The 19,695-nt window shown below is 42.3% G+C and overlaps 1 protein-coding gene and 1 non-coding gene across 2 annotated transcripts in view; both read right to left on the reverse strand.

Annotated features, from left to right (window-relative positions):
- Window positions 1-19,695, reverse strand: part of NEGR1 (neuronal growth regulator 1) — a 1,261,670-nt gene that overhangs the window by 564,467 nt on the left and 677,508 nt on the right. The window lies entirely within an intron of this gene.
- On the reverse strand, window positions 15,491-15,628 carry LOC119927682. Its single transcript, XR_005450662.1, has one exon. It is a non-coding gene; the product is annotated as a small nucleolar RNA SNORA7 (small nucleolar RNA).

Below are 19,695 nucleotides of genomic sequence, written 5' to 3' on the forward strand. Positions count from 1 at the left end.
CAGCTGTGTGACTTTGGACAAGTCACTTAACTTCTCTGTGCCTCAGTTACCTCATCTGTAAAATGGGAATTAAGACTGTGAGCCCCCCGTGGGACAACATGATCACCCTGTAACCTCCCCAGTGCTTAGAACAGTGCTTTGCACATAGTAAGCGTTTAATAAATGCCATTATTATTATTATTATTATTATTATTATTAGGTGTAGCCTATCCATAGATCCTGTTACCTGAGTTCTGCCTGACAGCCTGGACAAAGAAGAAAGTGAAAGATGTGGATGACCTGGTTTCTGTGTGACCTTGGTCATGTCATTTAACTTCTCTGTGCCTCTGTTACCCACTCTGTAAAATGTGGATTAAGGCTGTGAATCCCTTGAGGGACATGATTACCTTGAATCTACCCCAGTATTTAGAACAGTGCCTGGCACCTAGTAAGCACTTAACAAATACCATTGAAAAGAAAAGGAGACTAGAATGATTCCCCAACCCTAAAATTATCAACAAAACAGTAGTTGAGTTACTATTGATCGAGCAAACATAGGATGCAATGCACCATGCTAAGAGCATGGAAAAGTTCAACACGTGTGTGTAACTCATTTTCCCTGCACAGTGAGTATATACTGGAAAAGATGTCCACCTATAGCCTACAGAGATCCCACTGAGTGAGCAAAGCATCATTGGGAAAACAGATCATCATCGTCATCATCAATCGTATTTATTGAGCGCTTACTGTGTGCAGAGCACTGTACTAAGTGCTCGGGAAGTACAAGTTGGCAACATATAGAGACAGTCCCTACCCAACAGTGGGCTCACAGTCTAAAACGGGGAGACAGAGAACAAAACCAAACATACTAACAAAATAAAATTAATAGAATAGATATGTACAAGTAAAATAAATAAATAAATTAAAAAAACAGATGAAAGAGAAAAGTGGCATGGAGTCATGAAGAGCTCTGGCAGATTTCAAGGGGCTTCCAAATGCCCCTGTGGCCTCCATTTTGTGAAAGAAGGAAGAGAAAAAGGAGGACTGATAGACCAGTTCAGTAACGACAATGGGTCTTTCCCTCAAGTTGTCTCATTCATCAATCAACTGGTAGTATTTATTGAGCACTTTCTGTGTGCAGAGCGCACAGTACTTAGTGTTTGGTAGAGTACAGTATAACAGAGTTGGGAGACACATTCCCTGCCCACACTGACTTTACAGTCTATACTAGTTATTACATTTCTACTATTTATAGAGTACTATACTAAGCGTATGTGAAGACTGCAATAGTTGATAATTTTGTCAAATATTCTGGCCCACTAAGAACTATTACTCTAGACTGTAAGCTTGTAGTGGGCAGGGAATGTGTATGTTTATTGTTGTACCGTTCTCTCCCAAGGGCTTAATACTGTGTTCCGCACACAGTAAGCGCTAAAAAAATACAATTGAATGAATAACTGAATTAATTTGGTCAGGGGAAGTGAGAAGGAATTTTCCAATCCACAGGGGAAGACTACCATAATGAAAATCAATCAGTAACATTATTGAGCACTAACTATGTGCCAAGCACTGTAATAATAATAATAATAATAATGATAATAACGATGACATTTGTTAACTGCTTACTATGTGCCAAGCACTGTTCTAAGTGCTGGGGAGGATACAAGGTGATTAAGTTGTCCCACGTGGGGCTCACAGTCTTCAATCCCCATTTTACTGACAAGGGAACTGAGGCACAAAGAAGTTAAGTGACTTGCCCGAAGTCACACAGCTGACAAGTGGTGAAGCTGGGATTTGAACCCATGACCTCTGACTCCCAAAACCGTGCTCTGTCCTCTGAGCCACGCTGCTTCTCTAGCTACTAAGTACAGGATAGGGTACAAAAGAGTTTAAAGATATGACCCCTGTTATCAAGGAGTTGATAGTCTAGCAGGGGAGAACCACAAAATAGCATAAGATAAAATGAGCAATAAAACAAGAGTTAATGTGAGTTAAAGATAACGAAGCTATCTCATGGCTTCTCACTGCAGCCTTCAGAGTCCAACAGTCACAATCAACCAAACTAACCCAATTCTCTAGGTGTTTCAATCAGAGTCTCTTAGTGGAAAGAGCCCGGGTTTAGGAGTCAGAGGTCATGGGTTCTAATCCCAGATCCGCCACTTGTCAGCTGTGTGACTCTGGGCGAGTCACTTAACGTCTCTGTGCCTCAGTTACCTCATCTGGAAAATGGGGATTAACACTGTGAGCCCCACGAGGGACAACCTGATTATCTTGTATTTACCCCAGCACTTAGAATAGTGCTGCGAAAATAGTAAGTGCTTAACAAATACTATTATTATTATTATTATTAATAATAACAGTCAGTGACCTGGATTGAGTGTTTCCCCTGGACAGAACATCGTATTACACACCTGAGAGAGAACAATACCAGAGAGGTGGTAGACATGATCAGACTGTGTGGGACAGGGACTATACCCAACCCAATTTACTCCTGTCCACCCCAATTATTAGTACAGTGCCTGGTGCATAGTGAATGCTTAATAAATGCCATAATTAGTTGGAGCTTAGTACAGTCCTTGTCACATAGTAAGCGCTTAATAAATGCCATAATTATTGTTATGATCCCTGCCCACAAGGAGCTTGTGGTCTAGTTCAGAAGGATTGTACCACCTTTTCTGTGATCCTTGGTGTCACCCTTGACTCCTCTCTCTCATTCACCCCACACATCCAATCCATCACCCAAACTTGCTGGTCTCACCTCCACAACATCACCAAGATCCGCCCTTTCCTCTCCATTCAAACCACTACCTTGTTGGTACAATCTGTCATCCCATCCCAACTGGATTACTGCATCAGCCTCCTCTCTGATCTCCCATCCTCCTGTCTCTCCCCACTTCAATCCATACTTCACGCCGCTGCCCAGATCGTCTTTGTGCAGAAACACTCTGGGCATGTTACTCCCCTCCTCAAAAATCTCTAGTGGCTACCAGTCAACCTACACATCAGACAGAAACTCCTCACCCTGGGCTTCAAGGCTGTCCATCACCTCGCCCCCTCCTACCTCACCTCCCTTCTCTCCTTCTCCAGCCCAGCCCACACCGCTAATCTCCTCACCGTGCCTCGTTCTCGCCTGTCCCACCATCGACCCCGGGCCCACGTCCTCCCCCTGGCCTGGAATGCCCTCTCTCCGCACATCCGCCAAGCTAGCTCTCTTCCTCCCTTCAAAGCCCTGCTGAGAGCTCACCTCCTCCAGGAGGCCTTCCCAGATTGAACCTCCCTTTTTTCCTCTCCTCCTCCTCCCCCACTTCTATTGCCCCCTCCTCTGCCCTACCCCCTTCCCCTCCCCACAGTACTTGTATATACTTGTACATATTTATTACTCTATTAATATTATTTGTACATATTTGTTACTCTATTTTATTAATGATGTGTATATAGTTATAATTATATTTATTCTGACGGTCTTGACACAGGTCTACTTGTTTGGTTTCGTTGTCTTTCTCCCCCTTCTAGACTGTAAGCCCGTTGTTGTGTAGGGATTGTCTCTATATGTTGCCGATTTGTACTTCCCAAGCACTTAGTACAGTGCTCTGCACACAGTAAGCACTCAATAAATGCGACAATGAAAAAATGATCTTGCCTGGGCAGACAGACCCCTGGGGTGGTGGTGGAGGAAAAGGAGACCCTATAGGTTTCTAAACTACCTCCATTCTCACCCCTGCCCCTCTTTGCTAAGAATGTCAAATTTGAGACTTACTAGAGTCTTGAAGTGCTTCGCATATAGTAAGTGCTAAATAAATACCATCATTATAATAATGGTGTTGTACTATATTTAGTACAGTGCTAGTCACACAGTAGGTGCTCAATAAATACTACTGATCTATTGATAGATTGGTTATATATGTATATTAGTGCAACAGAGAGCAAACGTGAATTGTTAGGGTCTGCAGAGTTGGGGCAAACAGCCGGCTCTTTGGCCATCATGCTTAGGATATCAAAGATGACACATTTAGTTACTCTGGACATTTCATCAGGCTGGAACCTTCCAGACCAATGCAGAGCCTAAAACCCGCTTCCCTGTGGGAATCGGGCTTTGCACTAGTAGAGATTCACCAGGCCTGGATCACGATCACCAGGCCTGGTTCATTCATTCATTCAATCGCATTTATTGAGCACTTACTTTGTGCGGAGCACTGTACTAAGCGCTTGGGAAGTACAAGTTGGCAACATATAAAGACGGTCCCTACCCAACAGCGGGCTCACAGTCTAGAAGAACGGTCCGATAAGACCACAAACTTCCTGCTCTCCATCCTCACCCAATATAATAATAATGATAATAATAATAATAATGCTGGTATTAGTTAAGCACTTATTATGTGTCAAGTACTGTTCTAAGCTGCAGAGTAGATACAAGCTATTCCAGTTGGAAAAATCCCTGTCTTACCTGGGACTCCCAGTCTTAATCCCCATTTTTGTGGATGAGGTAACTAAGTCAGAGAGTAGTGAAGTGATTTGCCCAGGGTCACAAGGTGGTGGAGCTGGGATAAGAATCCAGGACTGTACTCTATCCACGAGGCCTTTGTCTTTCCCGGTATGCCAGGCCATCCTCACTGTCTCAGCCAGACCAATGAGGATCACATCAAATCAAAAGGTCTGAAAGGGAAGACTGAGCCTCGAATCATGAGTTGCATAAATTTTCCTCTCTAAAAATCTATATTTATCTACTATAGTTTACAGTGTCAATTGGATCATGTAGACCTGCATTGTTTCCTATAGCCTGGGCTAGGCACGCTGTCTAATATGTTTGCCTTGCATTCCTTCTTGGGATCAGCACGGCGCTTTGCCCACCCACAGCAATCCTACTTGAGTATTATGTAAACCACCTTCACAATCAAACGATATGATAAAATCATTAAAGCCAAGGACCTGTTTGCTTAAACACTGTTGGATTTCATTTGCTAAAAGAATTCCCGTCCTCCTCCCTGCTGAAGGTCGGCCTTTTTTTTATGTCATCCTACTTTTCCAACCTGTCAGTCATCTTAAAGTTTAATCTGGTTTTCCAAGGTCCTCGGCAGTCTGCTATCAGCGTGATTGAAGGTGGATCAGACAGTAGCTCGCTAAATTTTTCCGAGCTATTATTAGACAGGTTAAATGCTAGCTGATCCACCCAAAATGCTCAACATTTACCTGTTGGGTAACTATCAAGCGATAGGCTGATCCAAATCGGAATCTTCATGTGACACATATGACCTAATCAAGATCAAGATTTATTAGGCATAGAGCTTCCTTGGTTCAACAACTTCCTCTGCAGTCACAGAAGAAAATTAGACTGATTTGCTGTATTTTTAACAAAGTTTTCTGCCTCCTGAGGACAACCCTTCTACATATCCTATTAAAATAACTTTGTATGAAGTATTTATTTTTTCATTTTGTATTCAGGTTAGGTGTACTTCTTGACTTTTTCCTCCGGCTTTTCCCTTGAGATGTTATATACCATGGAGAGTTTTAGAAATAGAATTTCAAGACTTAATCACTAAGAAGTCCTGAGTGTATAATGTTTGGAGATAAAAATAACATTTCCACAGAAAATGAACAGGAGGGATGAATGTGAATCACAGGCAGCAATAGCACTATTCTGGCTGTAGAATAGATAAAATATTTTATAAATACATTAGGACTAGGTATACTAGAAGGAAGAAAGAGTTCAGAATTAGGATTTTTAGCAGATTTAATGAATTATTACTTTGCAAGATTTTAGAAACAGCATGAGGGCATTAGGCACAGAGATAGGATATTGGCTATTAATAACTAAACATCAAAATGAGAAATGATTTAAAGAAAGATCTGGAATACAGATTTTCATGCTGTGTAACAACTTGGGATAAAGTGGCATGTTTAGTTCTGAGTTCAGTGTTGAGCCCTACTTTGTTTAACATCTTCATAAATGATCTGTGTTCGTAGTTAAAAGATATTAATTATATTCCTAGATGAGAGGATACTAAGCAAAGTAGTATCACAAGAGAGGACAAAGAGGTGAGAAAAATGGCCAGAAATTAATAAAATGAGATTTCATCTAAACAACAAAGGCTAATATTTGATTAAAAAAGTAAGCCCAATAAAAACAAGTATGTGTGTGTGTATGTGTGTTTATGTGTAGTTTAAAGGAACAAAAAACTGTTGGATGAGAAAGATTTTCCCAAAAGTTGATGTAAGCAAGATCTGTTTAAGATTTTATAGAATTTATTTTTAGAACTCTTATTAGGCAGCCCATAAAATTATTTTAGAACAATGGCTAAAGGAGAAGATGCTTTTTTTTCAAACAGGATGGGGAATATTTAATCAACCGATCAATCACTTGTATTTATGGAGCATTTACTATGAGCACAGCAATGTACCAAACTCTTCGTAGCATGCAATGCAACAGAACTGTTCCCTGTCCACAATGACTTTACCATCTAGAGGAGAAGACAGGTGTTAATATAAATAAATAATTTACAAATCTGGATGTAAGTGCTTTGGGGCTGAGGGTGCGGTAAATACCAAGTACTCAAAGGGTACGACTCTAAGTGCATAGAGGATGCGGAAGAGAGAGGGGGAGTCAGGGAAAAGAAGGTGTAATCAGGCAAGGCCCCTTGGGGGGAGATATGAACTTCATAAGGTTTTAAAAGTGGGAAGTGATGGTCTTGTATATTTGGAGGCAGCAGGAGTCCTAGGCCATAAGGAGGGCGTAGAAAAGGTGTCCACAATGAGGTAGAAGAGATGGGGGAACAGTGGGAAGGCCGGTTCTCGAGGAGTGTGAGCCCATTGCTGGGTAGGGACCGTCTATATCTGTTGCCAACTTGTACCTCCCAAGCGCTTAGTACAGTGCTCTGCACACAGTAAGTGCTCAATAAATGTGATTGAATGAATGAATGAGTGAACTATGCACTTCCCAGAACTTCCCGGACTGAGCCTCCTCCTTTCTCTCCCCCTCCTCCCCCTCTCCATCCTCCCTACCTTACCTCCTTCCCTACCCCACAGCACCTGTATATATGTATATATGTTTGTACATATTTATTACTCTATTTATTTATTTTACTTGTACATATCTGTTCTATTTATTTTATTTTGTTAATATGTTTTGTTTTGTTGTCTGTCTCCCCCTTCTAGACTGTGAGCCCACAGTTAGGCAGGGACCGTCTCTATATGTTGCCAACTTGTACTTCCCAAGCGCTTAGTACAGTGCTCTGCACACAGTAAGCGCTCAATGAATACGATTGATTGATTGATGTAGGCTGAACTGTCGTAGAAAATCAGAAAGGTAAGGTGGGGGGAGGCAAGCCGATTGAGTGCTTTAAAGGCAATGGTGAGGAATTTCTGTTTGATGTGGAGGTGAGTGGGCAAACACTGAAGGTTCTAATAATAATAATGATGGCATTTATTAAGCGCTTACTATGTGCGAAGCACTGTTCTAAGCACTGGGGAGGTGACAAGGCGATCAGGTTGTCCCACACGGGGCTCACAGTCTTAAGCCCCATTTTACAGATGAGGGAACCGAGGCCCAGAGAAGTGAAGTGACTTGCTCAAAGTCACACAGCTGACAGGTGGCAGAGCTGGGATTTGAACCCATGACCTATAGGGAGTCATGGACTGAACTTTTTTTAGAAAAAATGATACAAGCAGTAGAGTGAAGTATGGCTGACTGGAGTGGGGAGAGACAGGAGGCAGGCAGGGAGGTCACAGAGGAGGCCGATGCAGAAGTTAAGGTGGGATAGTGTGATTGGATCACCATAATAGTATGGTTGGAGAGAGGAAAGGGCAATTTTAGTATATTGTGCGTAGCTGTGCATGTGGAAAAATAAGACTGAATGATTAGTAACCTGTAGAAGATGCTGACAGGGCAAGAGAGCATAAGAAAATAATCTCAGGAAGAGGTTATATTGACAAAGAGTTATGAATACTAATAGTAGTAGGGGCAGTAATAGTAATAGCAGTATGAATTGAGCACTTGCTTGGTACAGTACACTAAACAAGATGTCTGGAAAGTACAGAATGAAGAAGTGACACTTTTTTTTTCCTACCAGGAGTTCAAATTCATTCATTCATTCATTCATTCAATCGTATTTATTGAGTGCTTACTGTGTGCAGAGCACTGTACTAAGCGCTTGGGAAGTCCAAGTTGGCAACATATAGAGACGGTCCCTACCCAACAGCGGGCTCACAGTCTAGAAGGGGGAGACAGACAACAAAGCAAAACATATTAACAAAATAAAATAAATAGAAGTGTAAATAAGTACAAGTAAAATAAATACAGTAATAAATCTGTACAAACATATATACAGGTGCTGTGGGGAGGGGAAGGAGGTAGGGCGGGGAGATGGGAGGGAGAAGAATGGGGGGCTCAGTCTGGGGGGGGCTCAGTATGTTAAATTCTAATGTAGGAAGTGAACATAAAAATATTTACAACTAGAAAGGTTCAAATAAATGAGTAATAATAATTATAATAGTATCTGCTAAGTGGTTACTATGTGCCAGGAACTCTACTAAGCACTGTGATAGTTATAACATAATCGGCTTGGTCACAGTGCCTATCCCTCATAGGGCTCACAGTCTTAATCCCCATTTTACAGACAAGGAAACTGAAGCACAGAGAAGTTAAGTGACTTGCCCAAGGTCACACAGCAGACAAGTGGCAGAATTTGGGTTAGAACCCAAGTCTTCTGAGTCCCAGTACTATGCTCTCTCCATTAGGCCACGCTGATGCTGATAAAGACAGTGTATCTAAATGCATGCGTTTGACTTGACTGATGGGAGAGCGTGTCTCAGGGAGGTAATAAATAATAATAATAATGATGGTATTTGTTAAGCGCTTACTATGTGCAAAGCACTGTTCTAAGCGCTGGGCACTGTTCCAAGCACTGGCAGAAAAAGGCCAGTGATAATGATCACCTACCACCTGCTCAAAGGACTTTATATTGTCTCATCTGACTGTAAAGTTGTTGAGGACAAGCATTCTAAACTCTATTTATATCTCTCAATGGTTTAGCACAGTGTACCCTGCACATAGAAGGTCCTTCATTCATTCATTCAATTGTATTTATTAAGCGCTTACTGTGTGCAGAGCACTGTACTAAGCGCTTGGGCAGTACAAGTTGGCAACATAGAGAGACGGTCCCTACCCAACAGTGGGCTCACAGTCTAGAAGGGGGAGACAGGGAACAAAACAAAACATATTAACAAAATAAAATAAACAGAATAAATATGTACAAATAAAATAAATAGAGTAATAAATATGTACAAACATATATACATATATACAGGTGGTGTGGGGAGGGGAAGGAGGTAAGGCGGAGGGGATTGGGAGGGGAGAGGAGGGGGAAAGGAAGGAGGGGGCTCAGTCTGGGAAAGCCTCCAATACACAGCAGGTAGAGATAATCTGCCTAACTGAAACATATTACAGAATTACCATTAACACATAACAAAGGAACTTTAGGAAAGATATAAAGTGATCGTCTCAATAAAAGAAGGACATTGGCATTTTCTTCACTGGTAAAGGTAGGAAGACTATTTGTTTAAATTCCTGATGCTCCGATTTTTGCTCCCTGAAGAGAAGTTGAAAAACCCAGTCCATGTATTAAGATTTCTATACATACTCCTCTATGCATGGGGGCAGATGACCTACTTCCACTTGGAGGTATAAGAACTTAGAGGAGTTTTGAAGGGTTTTCTAAAATCAAGTTTGAGTAGTTGATAGTTGTGGATTCGCAAAGTCTGCAACGAATTCTACATTTTTTGGCAGTGCTATATGCCAGAATTAAAGCTACTGATTCAAATCTCTGGTGCAGGTTTAAAATAGATGCCAAATATGTAGTCAATCTTTTCATACTGGAATTTAATAAAAAGTGCATTACTTTTGTAATTGGCCAATCCTTTCCAGTCCGCTTTTGCCAGCTCCTCCTCTGCCTCCCACACACTATATGTGGGAGTCCCTCTAGGATCTGTTTTAGGTCTCCTTCTATTCTCAATATACTGACCCCTTAGGGAACTTATCTTTCCCAACTACCCAATGTCAATGACTTCTAAATCCACTTCACTAGCCCTGTTTTCTCACCTTCATCCTCTTTCCTCCTGCCTCAAGGAAGTCTTTACATGGATATACTGTCAGCCCTGCAAGCTCAATATATCTGAAAAAGAATTCCTCCTCTTGCCTTCCAAATCCTCGCCTACACCTAAATTTACCAGCATAATACACCACAATCAAGCCTGTAACCTTTACATTATCCTTAATGTTTCCCTCTCTCTCAACCCCCATATTCAGTCCATCACCAAGTTCTGTTAGTTCTTCCTTCCCAACACTTTCAGAATCTTTTCCTTCCTCTCCATCACATTGTTTCACATTCTGGTCACATTCCAGCATCAGCAACTCCTGCATTAGTCTTTCTGTAGATCTTCCTGCCTCCTGACACTGCCCTTTCCAGTCCATTCAATCATTCATTCATTCATTCAATCGTATTTATTGAGCGCTTACTGTGTGCAGAGCACTGTACTAAGTGCTTGGGGAGTACAAGTTGGCAATATATAGAGGTGGTCCCTACCCAACAACGGGCTCACAGCCTAGAAGGGGGAGACAGACAACAAAACAAAACATGTAGTCAGGTGTCAAGTCATCAGAATAAATAGAAGTAAAGGTAGATGCACATCATTAACAAAATAAATAGAATAGTAAATATGTACAAGTAAAATAAATAGAGTAATAAATCTGCATAAACATATATACAGGTCCATAATTCACTCTGCTACCTGGATAATATTTTGAAATATTGGACTGCACACATCTCCCCATTCTTCATAAACCTTCAAAGGTTGCTTGTTCATTTCCATATCAAGCAGAAACTCCTGACCATTGGCTTCAATCATTTATCTCCCTCCTACTCATCCATTTTCTTTTCCCACTACATTACAGCTGTCTCTGTTCATTCCCTTCAACCTTAAACTAGTCACTGTGCCTGATTTTTCATTCCCCTTGCCAACCCCTTGCTCAAGTCCTCTCCCTTGCCTCAAACTCAAGAAGCATGTCCTAAGTGGATAGAGCAGGGTTCAGGAATTCACAAGGAACTGGGTTCTAATCCCGGATCTGCCACTGGCCTGCTGCAATCTTGGAGAAACCACTAAAATTCTCTGGGCCTCAGTTACCTCATCTGTAAAATGGGGATTAAGACTGGGAGCCCCATGTGGGAGATGGACTGCTTGGATTAACGTGGTAGAAGTTTGGATGGAGAGAAAAGGATGGATTTTAGTGATGCTGCTAAGGATGAGCCAACAGGATTTAGTGATGGATTGAATATGTGGATTGAGTGAGAGAGAAGAGTCAGGGATAGTACTAAGGGAACGGGATGGGAAGATAGGAAGGATGGTGGTAGGTGAGCCTGTTGTTGGGTAGGGACCGCCTCTATAAATTGTCAACTTGTACTTCCCACTGTACTAAGGTACAGTGCTCTGCACACAGTAAGCACTCAAAAAATATGATTGAATGAATGAATGGTACTGTCAACAGTGATGGGAAAGTGAGGGGAAGGATGGGTTTGTGTGGGAAAATAATGAGTTCTGTTTTGGACATGTTAAGTTTGAGGCGATGGCAGGACATGCAAGTAGAGATGTCTTGAAGGCAGGACAAATGTGAGACTGCAGAGAGGGAGAAAGATCTGGGCTGGAGATGTAGATTGGGGAATCCCCTGCATAGAGGTGGTAGTTGAAGCCATGGGAGTGAATGAGTTCTCCAAGGGAGTGGGTGTAGATGGAGACAAGAAAGGGATCCATAACTGAATCTTGAGGGGCACCCACAGTTAGGGAGTGGGAGGCAGAGGAGGAGACCGAGAAAGAGACTGAGAATAAGCAGCCAGAGAGATAGGAGGAAAACCAGGAGTGGACAGTATTAGCTGTCATGTTTCCAGGAGAAGGCATGGTCGACAGTGTCGAAGGCAGCTGAGATATCAAGGAGGATTAGGATGGAGTAGAGGTCGTTGGATTTGACAAGAAGATGACCATTTGTGATCTTTGAGAGGGAGGTTTCTGTGGAATGAAGGGGAAGGAAGCCTGTTTGGAGGGGGTCAAGGAGAGAATTGCAGTGGAGGGCAGCAGGTGTAGATAGCACACTCAAGGAGTTTGGAGAGGAATCGTAAGAGGGAGGTGGGGTAATAATTGGAGGGAGCCATGGGGTCAAGGGAGGGGTTTTTTTAGGATAGGAGAGGCATAAGCATGTTTGAAAACAGTGGGGAAGTAGCCATTGGAGAGCAAACGAGTAAAGGTGTCAGTCAGGGTGGAAAGAAGGAAGGGGGCAAGTTTCTAGATAGGGTGTGATGGGACGGAGTCAGATGCGCAAGTGGAGGGGGTAGATTTTGGGTAAAGTGGAGGGGGTAGATTTTGGGTAAAGGCAGGACATCGTCTCTTGAGATACACCTGGAAAGGATGGGAGAGTTGAAGAAGGGGCAGGAGGAGGGAGGGACTGGGGAGGAGCAGAGGAGACTTTTCGGGAGATCATGCCTGATAGTTTCAATTTTTTCAATAGAATAGATAACCAGCTCATTAGGGGCAGATGATGGTGGAGGGAGGGATATAGGGGGTTTGAAGAGGGAGTTGATTGTGTGGAACAACTGCTGAGGATAAAGGGCATAGGTGTCAATAAGGACGGAGAAACCATTTTGTCAGGCAGAGGAGAGAGCAGAGCTAAAGCATGAAAGGATTAACTTGAGGTGGACAAGGTCATCCTGTTATCTAGATTTCGCCCAACAGCGATATATGGCTCATACACAGGAGCAAAGAAAGTAGACTATGGAGGTGATCTAGGTCTGTGGATTAGTGATACGAGATCAACGAAGAGTTTGGAGAGTAAGTGCATTGAATTCAGTAGAGAGAGTGGTGTTGAAGGCCTCAATTTTGTCATCAAGGGAAGGTAGTTTCAGTAGGGAGGCTAAATGGGGTGTGATGACTTGAAAAAAATGGGGTGAAAAGATTGGAGTTCTTTGTGTGGAACAGGACAGATTTGTGGGGAGGATGTGCATGGGAGAGAAGGCAGCGGAGGACATTGCGGTCAGATGATAGAATGATTTCATAGTTGGTAAAGGTAGAGACTAGACAGAGACTAGGAATGATGAGATAAAGTGTGTGTCCAAGTTGTTGAGTGAGACACTGAGAAGCAACGTGGATCAGTAGAAAGAGCCTGGGTTTTGGAGTCAGAGGTCATGGGTTCAAATCCCGGCTCCCCCACTTGTCAGCTGTGTGACTCTGGGCAAGTCACTTCACTTCTCTGGGCCTCAGTTACCTCATCTGTGAAATGGGGATTAAGACTGTGAGCCCCAATGAGACAACCTGATCACCTTGTAACCTCCTCAGTGCTTAGAACAAGTGATTTGCACATAGTAAGTGTTTAATAAATGCCATTATTATTATTATTATATCTATGGAGGAGCAGTAGGTTGGTGGAGCTGCGGACAACAATTGAATGAATGAATGAACTCTCTCCCGCTTCATTTCTGATGTTCATAGTGCCAACCAATGTCAGCACTCTTCTGAATTCCTAGCTCCTCCCGGAGGCCTTCCCCAATTAATTCTGAATCTACCCAATGTGTATCATCCAACTCCCACAACAGCACTTTTGTTCCACAGAAACCATTAGGTACACAGAACTCTTGTGGCACTTCTAGGCACGTGTTGTAAACTCTGTAAGAAGCAGTGTGGTTTCATGGAACGAGCACGGGCTTGGGAGTCAGAGGTCATGGGTTCTAATCCCGCCTCTGCCACTTGTCTGCTGTGTGACCGTGGGCAAGTCACTTAATTTCTCCGGGCCTCAGTTACCTCATCTGTAAAATGGGGATTAAGACTGTGAGCCCCACATGGGACAACCTGATTACCTCGTATCTCCCTCAGCGCTTAGAATAGTGTTTGGCAATTAGTAAGTGCTTAACAAATACCAACATTATTATTATTATTATAACTTTTTGCCTATCTGTAATATAGTATGTTTCTTGCGCAGAGCACTGTACCAGTGCTTGGGAGAACATAACAGAGTTAGCAGACATGTTCCCTGCATACAAGGATCTGACAAGTTAATGGAGGATAGTATAATGCAATAAAATTGAGTGTCCTCGCCCCTGTTAGATTGTAAGCTCTCTGAGGGTAGAAATCATATCTACTCATGTTATTGAACTCTCTCAGTTGTGGACTATCCAGCTGCTCTGCATGCAGTATGTACTCAATTCACAGTACGCACACCGTATCAACAAATAGGGTATGATCATGCATAATACTCAAAGCACAGTACAATTTCCTGTAAACTTGTTTAGGGTTTGATTGCCTGGAAAATATCTCAAGGCTGCTTTTTCTATCCCCTTAATATCGGGGAATACACAGTCTAAATCTCTCAGTGCTCCTTGACATTAGCCACATGTTTCAGATTCTAGTTTTCTTATCTTCCAAAGCAATTCCCTATGTAAGACCCTAATCTTCATAAAGTAGCAGATGAATCTCTAATAAATAGATTTGTCTTTGTCTTTGGGGGTTCATACAAAACACTGCATCCAACATCATTATAATTTCAGAGGCATGCGAAGGCACATGAAAACAAAAGATGCAACAACTCAGTGAGGGCATAAAAGGAGAGTTCTTTCATAGATCTAGATTCCTACTATTTTATTTCAAAATCCTCATGATAAGACAAAAAAATATTTAACAGCGAACCCCAGTGCCTTGAAAACAATTCCCCCAGAAGGGGTAGATTTCACCTGGCAAATAATCAACAAAGATTAAGTATTACTTTCAGTGATTCTTATGTTCACTGTAGAACTATAAGATGATTTAAAATAGCAGGTAATGTGCTTTGAATATCACTTATCATTCACTTATCATTCTTATCACTTATCAGTCTTTTAGACTGTGAGCCCACTGTTGGGTAGGGACTGTCTCTATATGTTGCCAACTTGTACTTCTCAAGCACTTAGTACAGTGTTCTGCACACAGTAAGCGCTCAATAAATACGATGGATTGATTGATTGATTCACTAAATGCTAACTAAATATATTGCTAGTTACTGAAATTATATAAAATCAGTCAATGGCATTTACTGAGTGCTTACTGTGTGCAGAGCATTGTACTAAACACCTGGGAGAGTACAATGCAACAGAATTATGTAAAACTAACAACATTTTAAAAAATCCTGTCCTTTTTCATTATCGTGTGTGTGTGTTTGTGTGTGTCTGTGTCTTCTATAGTTTTGTTTCGAGTTATTAAGATAATTCAAAGGTGTTCAACTATTGTTGTTGTCTTATGCTGCTGAGTTGTGTCTGACCCACAGCGACGCCATGGACAAGTCTCTCCCAAAATGCCCCACCTCCATCTGCAATCATTCTGGTATTGAATCCTTAGATTTGTCTTGGTAAAAATACAGAAGCAGTGAACCATTGCCTCCTTCCACCCAGTAAACCTGAGTCTTTGTCCTCGACACTCCCATGCTGCTGCTGCCCAACACAGGTGAGTCTTGACTTGTAGCCGATTGTCTTCCACTCACTAGCCACTGGCCAAGCTAGGAATGGAATGGGTAGGCCTCTGCTTGACTCTCCCTCCCCTAGTCGAGACTGGTAGAGGACTGGAAACTCTCCAGGTACGACCCTGAAAGGCTCTTCAACTATTACTTTGACTAAAAACTCTCCCTGGAGTTTTAATTATAATAATAATAATGGTATTTGTTAAGCACTTACTATGTGCAAAGCACTGTTCTAAGCGCTGGGGAGGTTACAAGGTGATCAGGTTGCCCCACGGGGGGCTCACAGTCTTAATCCCCATTTTAAAGATGAGGTCACTGAGGCACAGAGATGTTAAGTGACCTCCCAAAATCACACAGCTGACAGTTGGCAGAGTCGGGATTTGAACCCATGACCTCTGACGCCAAAGCCCAGGCTCTTTCCACTGAGCCACACTGCTTCTCCTGAGCTGCTTCTGCTGAGCCACGCTTCTTCTGCTTTTAAGAATAGAAGATGTTCACATCTGTACATTTGGGTCTGCAGTAGCACGGCACAGTGGATACAGCCCGGGCTGGGGAGTCAAAAGGTCATGGGGTCTAATCCCAGCTCTGCCACTTGTCTGCTGTGTGACCTTGGGCATGTCATTTCACTTCCCTGGGACTCAGTTCCCTCATCTGTAAAATGGGGTTTGAGACTGTGAACCCCACGTGGGACAGGTACTGTGTCCAACCCAATTTACTTGTCTCTACCCCAGCCCTTAGTACACTGTCTAGCGCATAATAAGCGCTTAACAAATATCATAATTATCATTGTTATCATTTAGTATTAACCCCACTTTCAGGTCTACCGCACTTAAATATACCTATCTATAAATCATTTATCTATATTAAAATCTGTCTCCCCCCTCTAAACTATAAGCTCTTTGTGTACAGGGAATATGTCTACCAACCCTGTTTCACTGTAGTTAGTGAAATTTGACCTCATTTTTACTCCTCCTTTACCACAACTCTCAAAATGCAAAGCTTGATAGAGCAGGCTAATAATCATAATAATAATAATGGCATTTGTTAAACACTTACTATGTGCCAAGCACTGTTCTAAGCACTGTGGTAGATGCAAGGTAATCAGGTTGTCCCACGTGGGACTCCGTCTTCATCCCAATTTTACAAAAGAGGTAACTGAGGCCCAGAGAAGTAAGTGACTAACCCAAAGTCACGCAGCTGAGAGGTGGCGGAGCCAGGATTAGAACCCGCAATCTCTGACTCCCAAGCCCGGGATCTTTCCGCTAAGCCACACTGCTTCTCTTCTAGTCTTTTCATTTGCTCCTCTCTCTCTCTCCCTGGTTCTTAGTACAAAGTTCTGCAGTCAATCAATCAATCATATTTATTGAGCACTTACTGTGTGCAGAGCACTGTATCAAGAGCTTGGGAGAGTCTGACAGTGGAAGGAGCACGGGCTTGGAAATCAGAGTTTGTAGGTTTTAATCCCGGCTCTGCCACTTGTCAGCTGTGTGACTTTGGGCGAGTCACTTAACTTCTCGGTGCCTCAGTTACCTCATCTGCAAAATGGGGATTAAGACTGTAAACCCCACGCAGGACAACCTGACAACCTTGTATGTACCCCAGGGCTTAGAACAGTGCTTGGCACATAGTAATGCTTAACAAATAATACCACCATTATTCTTCTTATTACAATGTAACAGAGTTGACAGATGTGTTCCCTATCTACAACACACACACACACACACACACACACACACACACACACAGTAACCACTCAATCAATGCAACTGATTGATCCATTGATTGATTGGGGGTTTGAAATGGGGAGGGTACTCTCCAGAGTGAGGGACAGCCAGGCTCATTTAAGTCCTCTCCTGGTCCTATGATTCTCTGATACTCATTTTTATACTTGCCTTTTTTCATTGCTCTAAATCATGAACAGTATTGAGATGAATGGACCTTACTCAAAATTCCACCCTCCACTGATGAGCATGTCTCCTGTCCAAAAAAATCTCCTCACTAAAAAGTAGTTTTCTGGACTGAGGACCTGGGCTAGGGGAATCCTCCTCTTTCAGTAAGACTGGCAACAGTAGGCTGCGATTCTAAATGAGCTTGCATAAATGACACCTGTCCAAGCTTTATGTCTGAAAATTTCCATGTGACAAAACAGATAAGCAGGCAAAAAAATGCACTCAGAGGAAGGAAGAGATGGAGAGAGGGAGGGAGGGAGAGGAGCAAATGAAATGACTAGAAGAGAAGCAGCGTGGCTTAGTGGAAAGATCCCGGGCTTGGGAGTCGGAGATTGTGGGTTCTAATCCTGGCTCCGCCACCACTCAGCTGCGTGACTTTGGGCGAGTCACTTATTTCTCTGGGCCTCTTTTGTAAAATTGGGATGACGACTGTGAGTCCCACGTGGGACAACCTGATTACCTTGCATCTACCACAGCACTTAGAACAGTGTTTGGCACATAGTAAGTGTTTAACAAATGCCTTTATTATTATTATGATTATTAGACTGGTATATCAAGCTTTGCATTTTGAGAGTCGTGGTAAAGGAGGAGTAAAAATGAGGAGGTCAAATTTCATATGGAGGATCATTTTTGTCTCTCTGGGATGACCATATTGAGCAGTGGATGATGAACTGTTAACTACGTATATCAGCTGCTCACAACATGTTCAGGGATATAGTGAAGATATGTAACATACTATCATGTAACAGTCCAGAAGCAGCATGGCCTAGTGGAAAGAGCATAATCCAGGAAGTCAGAAGATGTGGGTTCAAATCCCAGATCCACCATTTGTCTATGTGACCTTGGGCAAGTCACTTAACTTCTCTGTGCCTCAGTTTGCTCATCAGCAAAATGGGGGTTCAATACCTGTTCTCCCTTATACTGAGAAGCAGCATGGCTTAGTGGAAAGAACACAGGCTTGTAAGTCAAAGGACATGGGTTATAACCCCACCTGTGTCACGTCTGCTGTGTGACCTTAGGCAAGTCACTGAAATTATCTGTGCCTCAGTTACCTCATCTGTCAAATGGGGATAAAGTGTGAGCCCCACGTGGGACAATCTGGTTACCCTGTGTCTATCCCAGCGCTTAGAACAGTGCTTGGCACATAGTAAGCACTTAATAAATGCCATCATTATTATCAGACTATGAGCCCCATGTGGGACCTGATTATCCAGTGCTTAGTACAGTGCCAAACAGAAATTCCACAATTATTATTACTATCATCCCTGAAAGTGAAAGCGCGTTGGAAAAATGGAACTGTGGGTTGTAAAATGGACTGGGAATAATCAATCAATCAGTTGGTGAAGGAGAGCAAAGTGGGAACTGGGGTGCTAACAAAGAATTTACTGAGGACAATTTCTGGAGGGGAAAATGCATATATTTTGTCAATTTCATTGAAAAGAGAGGGGATGATGATGATAAAAATAATGATATTTGTTAAGGTCCTATTATGTGCTAAGTACTTAACTAAGCACTGGGTAGATAACAAGATAATCACACCTGACACTATTCCTATCCCATCTGGGGCACACAATCTAGTGGGATGTTTAATCTCTATTTTACAAATGAGGAAATTGAGGCACAAAGAAGTTAAGTGACTTACCCAAGATCGTACAACAGATTAGTGGGCCATCTGGGTTTAGAGCCCAGGTCCTCTAACTCCCATTCCTTGCTCTTTCCACCAGGCCACACTGCTTCATTGCGGGCTAGTTATGTACGCATGTCCAGTAGTAATCCCAGAAATTAAACTCATTCATCGGACATGAAGTCAACTAGGAAGGCAAAAAATTTGTCTCATTGGAGGAGAAAAGCTTCTAAATCCTACAGCCATTGATGGGCTCAAAGAATGATTAGAAAACCATTGTGAAATTGGGGCTTTAGATAATGTTCCCATACATACATAGGTCCCATACATAGTTCCCACTACTGCATCCTGGTCGACACATGGAGACATTTCATTACTATTATTACTTATTATTTTGTAATACTATTATTATTACTATTAGCAGTAGTAATACTATTATGAATAACAAAAATAATAAAAATAAAAGTGTTGCTTGTTAAAGCATTTACAATATGCCGAGCCTTCTGCTAAGCACTGGGGCAGATACAAGACAACCAGATTGGACACAGTTCCTGTCCCTGACAATACTCAGAGTCTAAGAGGGAGGTAGAACAGATATTTAATCCATATTTAAAAAATGAGGAAACTGA

This window comes from Tachyglossus aculeatus, chromosome 4 (assembly GCF_015852505.1).
Source record: "Tachyglossus aculeatus isolate mTacAcu1 chromosome 4, mTacAcu1.pri, whole genome shotgun sequence".
NCBI classification, from domain to species: domain Eukaryota; kingdom Metazoa; phylum Chordata; class Mammalia; order Monotremata; family Tachyglossidae; genus Tachyglossus; species Tachyglossus aculeatus.